The 5,685-nt window shown below is 35.9% G+C and overlaps 1 pseudogene across 1 annotated transcript; it reads right to left on the reverse strand.

The window, feature by feature from the left end:
- Positions 1-767: 767 nt before the first annotated feature.
- Positions 768-3,140, reverse strand: LOC306642830 (afadin- and alpha-actinin-binding protein-like; annotated as a pseudogene). The gene has a single exon. The product of its transcript is annotated as an afadin- and alpha-actinin-binding protein-like (transcript).
- Positions 3,141-5,685: the final 2,545 nt, after the last annotated feature.

Genomic DNA, 5,685 nt, shown 5'->3' on the forward strand with positions numbered 1-5,685 from the left:
TGTCTTAAATATGGATGTCTAACACATAACATGAAAACTAATATAAAAGATCTTTGAAGAGCCAAAGATGGAAGAATATAAGGAGTGAAATAAATAGATTTAATAGTAAAATAATATGGAAAGCATCAAGTGAATATGTTTACTAATATAAATTCTTAAAAATAGTTACATAGATACTAAGTGAATGGAGCAAAAAAAATCTCAGAAAGATTATGCAGGTATAGAGCATTCCCTCCTGCAGTTGGAGATACTACACTACTACACTTCTACTTTTCAGGGTGGGCAGTAAGTGATTTGAACACTAGGAAGAGTGTAGTAAAGGGGAAAAGAAAGAACTTCCCAAAGGATGAACCTGCAAACATCACTTTGTCCATGGATAAAGAGTAACACCTCAAGGAATTTAGTAACCATCAGGTAAGCCTCTCATTCTTTGACAACAAGGCACTTCATCTCTGTCTAATTGCCTCAGAAATTATTAAACCACCACATTCTTTTTTTTTACAGATTTTTGAATATTTATTGCCATATGGATTAAAAAAAAAAACCTTAAATGCAATGTGACAATAGTCCTAACACACCTGTAAACAGAATACAACTGAAAATTTTACTATACTCATGGTTGTGTAGAAGTTTTTAGGTCTTAAAGCCTCTTAACATAATCATGTATATCTATGTACAAAACATACATAAATTTCATTTTATTTAAAACATATGAAAGAGGTAATTTCAAAATCACACTAAACATAATAAATATAGAACTTGCTTTGTTAAAAATCTACAGTAAACATTCAAGTAAAGATTAAACTTCCAATGCCAACTATGTTTGGGACAAAAATTAAACATTTACAATAATCAGTTTCCTAAAAGTGCTATTTTTAATACCTATAAAGAGGAAACTTATCCTAGTGCTTCTGTTTCCATCCGAACATCTATACATTCCTTTATTCACAGAACCAGATGTTTCTGTTACTAAAAATACATATCCAAAGCTTTTATATCCTTTTAAATAGATTTAGCATTTCAGCTCTTTGGAGACAGACAGGGAAGTCCAAACAAACAACTCAGACCATCCTGAATTATGAGAGATGACTGACTTTATGACATTCCCTGTTTCAACTTAGATGTGAAATCTGATGAATGTTAATGAAAAAAAATCCCATCCACACATCCAAGGTAAGTCATCTTTTTCTACTTGAGAATTTGTATAGGTTAAGGAGCATCCACTGTAGCAACCTTCCTGTGACCCTGGTCTTGATGCCACACTCCACTTCTGATTTGTGCATTCTCTTCCAACCTGATTTGGTGTAGTTTCTTCAAGGGTTATATTCAGTACATTGATTGAACTGCTATGTTCAGATACACAGGAACGTGTTGGGCAAAAGTCTGAAGTAGAAGGTGAAGCAGGAAGAGATTTAGTCAGTTTAGACATGCAACTGGAGACCCATTAGACACACTGTGAGGATTCTTTTGCTATGTCCTTGAGTGCACTGTAAGATTGTCCCGATCAGAACTTCCTGAGAAGGCACTGAAAAGTTTCACATTTTCTGAGTTCTGGTGGTCAAATGTGTCATATTTAAAAACTGTTGCTTTAGCCAACTGGCTCTTTCTTCTTCAATAGCCTTTCTCTCCAATCCTAGGTGAATAGCAGCCTCTGTAAAGCTTCATCTTTCTTTCTCAAAATTATTTTTTGCTCTTTAAAAAGGGACTATTCTTCTTTGAGGTGTTCCTTTTCTTCCAACAAATAACAGTCTTGTAATAGTGAAGTGGTATCATCATCACATGGGCAGTAGTGAGCTGCTGTAAAAGTTGCTGCTGTGTTTTAATCATTTCTTTACATTGCTGAATTTCTAACTCCAGTTTCTCAGTTTCTTGTTCATGGTATTGTCGCAATATCACATCTTCATCATTAAAACCTTCTAAGTGTACATTTGAAACTTGGTTATCAAATTTTTCTACATGATTTTTCAAAATTCTCCACTGTTTTCAGATGCTGTTTGTAAGCTGCTCTCTCACATTTTCACAGGAAAGGTCCCACATACTCTCTCTGGTTAGTTCTCCAGCATCTTCAACATAAGAGATAACTGTTCCTGTGCTATCATCTGCTCTTTCTCTAGGTCTCTTCTTTTGGGGAGAAAGAAGAGAAATCATTTCCTTTTCCATTTGCTGAAGAACCTTCTTAAGTTCAGCATTTTCCATTAGGATTTGTTTCTGATGATATTCATAATCATTCAGAAGAATTTTATACATTTCATCTTTATTCCTGGCTTCTGTTTTACCAGTCCTCCAGGAGCCTCTTTTTCCATCACCTCTCTCCACATAATTTAAAACATCCATGTTTATTTTTTTCTCCTTCTGGTTCATAACAAGTTGATGCAGACGTTCCTTTAGTTTATTATATTCATGCTCTTTTCTCTTCATATCATGATTATACTGAGTAACTCAACTTGCAATGATATTTTGCAATTTTTGTACCTCATCTTTCTCATTTTTCAGGAGCTGATGCAAATTCCTGTTCTTGCACTGCAATTTTCTGTCTCTCTCCTGAAGTCCAATCATTTCCCTCTTGGAGGTTTCCAGTTGTTCCTTAAGTTTTGCATAGCAGTTCTGTAGCTGGTCCATATCACTTCCCAATTTCAGATTCTTTGTTTCCACATTTTCCTGAGCTAGAAGGTTCTTCCACTGAAGTACAAGTAGCTCATTCATACAATTTAAAACAGCAACTATATTTAATTTTCTCTTTGTCTCTTTACTTTTGAATTCTTCATATAATGAAGGAAAACCAAAAGTAGTCAATTCCTGATCATGATATAAAATAATTTGTTCAATATTCTCTTCTGTGCAGAAGGAACTGAAAAAGCTGTGCACATTTTTTGATAAAGGTATTGAAGAACATAGCACTTGCTGTGAATATAGACTTGATGGAGACATCTTTGTTTCTGAGGTATATTGAGAGAATATTTTTACTTTCTGCAGACAGAACTGGATCTGTAATAATCATCCAATCTCCCATAGCAATTTCCAGAGCCAGGATACCTGAGGAACTAGTTCAGCACTGAAACATGTAGACCAGCTGCTGTCACTCTTCTAAGTAGGCATCTCCATCATGGCCCCAGGGAGTGGCAGGGAGTCACCACTAGTGGTGTCCTAGCGTGGCTCCTGCAGCCCCGTGGGCCCACACAGGTGCAGCAAGACACAGCGCCTTTTAAACCACCACATTCTGAAAACACACACACAGCACCAAACACCATGTAAGGTACATATGTGGACAGTATTTGCCATTATTGTGAAAATCATGATTAATAAGAAAACTCCATGATGCAGTTCTCTTCATAGGTCACTGACAATAACCCTTTTATCAATCAGGAAACATAGCATGAGGATATAAATTTCCTCCCCTAGGGTTGAGAACCTACACCTCAGTGATGGAAGAGTATGATCAGTTCTATTTATTTTTTTAATTAATATTCATTGTCCAAGTTAATGGAACTGAGTATAGTACTTCCCAATGCATGGTATGCAGTGATCATATTTAATCACCTGGCTTCCATATTTACCCCATGCACTGACCCTGCACCCTTCACAATTCCCAGGAATCACTACTGTGCTTCAAAATTTGAAAAGAAAAAAATCCAGTGTATAACTTGCAAATATGGCCATAGAACCAAGATTTCTGCAGTCACAAATGTTAAAATTGATTTTTCTGGAATCAACTCCTCCCCACATCTCAGAGACCACCAACTTTAACACCTGACTGTGTCTCCTTTCATTGCATTGTCCAAAACCATAAAAATTATCTCCAGCTCTTGCCATTGCTGTGCCAACATCTCATCTTACATAAAACATTTAGTTTGCCTCAGTTCCCATTACCTGAGGACATTGGTCCCACTGGGAGCATCAGAAACCACTTTGGTACCAAATTCAATGGTCCCTCTTTGGTCACCCTCTAGTTCACTTCTGAGTGGTCTTCAGGACAACAGGCCATGCCTTTTTTTTTTTTTTTTTGAAAATTATCTCTTCCAGAAATCCATGTTGTTACATTTCCCTGGCTTTCTATCTCCCTAATTGGATGCCATCAATTTCTTTCTCATTCATAGACTTCTCCTCTTCTTCATCACTAAATATAGGTGGTAGACCAATTCAGAGCAAGGCTTCCTGTGCTTCTCTATCTTCCCTCTTAAGCTAGTTCGCCCTCAGTCTCATGGCAGTATTTTCCACATTCCCATTTCCCAAATATTCACTTTCTTCCCTGCCCTCTGCTTTCATTTTCACACATGTCCATGTAGATATCTACCAGGCATTATAGATAAAAATGCAAAGGACTTCATAAAAACCAGCACTCTTTTTCCTGCCTCATGTAGTCCTTCTGCCTCACTCAGTATTGGGTGTCATTAACCTCTGGTTTACTCAAGCCAAAAATTTAGCAATTTCATGAGTCCTTGACCCTTACACCCACACTAATCCCTGCTTAGTCTAGAGACAAAATCTAAATATATATATGTGTAATTGTATATATATATATATATATATATATATGTGTGTGTGTGTGTGTGTGTATGCATATGTACACAAAATTATAAATGTGTAATTATATGCATAAATAATTATAAACATAGAATTCTATGTATATTATATATAAATACAAATAAGTAAATAAATCATCTTTAATGACTTTATTCTCCTGTTACCTAGTCAAACCATCATGTTATATAAAATGTATTCTATAAGTGCATAGGCCAATGGTGGCAAGTTCTGCTAAATGACCTCAAGTACTCCTCATATCACAGGGACTTAAATGCTGCTTTTGCTAAAAAACAATGATTTCTCACTAAAGCCTACAGGTACCCCATGGAAGAAAACACCTGGCCCTACTGTGTGTACACACATGTGCATGAACCCACACATACACACAGACACACATATTATTTATTGGCTTATAATAACAAGAGCCTAGCAAAGAGCAAGTGATATGTCCAAAATTAGCAAATATTCCTGAAGCATTCCAGGAACATGAAATGTAGGAAAAGACCATGACTGAATTTAGACACTTACAACACTTTGGGAGAAAACTATGAGTACATACATGTACACACACACCGACATATATTCATATGTATATATATATATATATATATATATATATATACACACACACATTCATCATCTTCACAATGACAATAACTCTGTGAAATAAGTGTAATAATACTCCATTTTATAGATTAGGAATAATTCCATACATAAAATTCATCAGGTGTTTTAGAAAAATATGCAGACTCCTTTAAAACAATTACTGAAGGGTTTTCTAAAACATTCAGTCACTAAGCCAGTGCATAGGTAGGCAGTTATTCTGGGGAACCCTAAAAACATCTTAAGTATAGTTCTGCTACCATGTAGTGTCTAATAAGGAGATCAGCACTTCTAAAATGGAGAAAAAAAACACATCAAGCAGAGAGGTATGTTCTACTGGGTTGGGGACACCGATTTTTTTTGAAATCTCTGGGAGAGATGGAACATACAACTGGAGAAGCAAGCAAAGGCCATCTCCTGAAGGAGGAATTTATCACATAGATAAGAAAGGATTGTGTGGTCAGCTAAGTGAAATGATGAGTGGTATTTTTTAGAATACCTGAGTAGAGAAAACATTACCTTGGATGATAACAATGGACCAGATGGCTAAAGGGGTCGGTT

This window comes from Sciurus vulgaris (assembly GCF_902686455.1).
Source record: "Sciurus vulgaris genome assembly, chromosome: 13".
NCBI classification, from domain to species: Eukaryota; Metazoa; Chordata; class Mammalia; order Rodentia; family Sciuridae; genus Sciurus; species Sciurus vulgaris.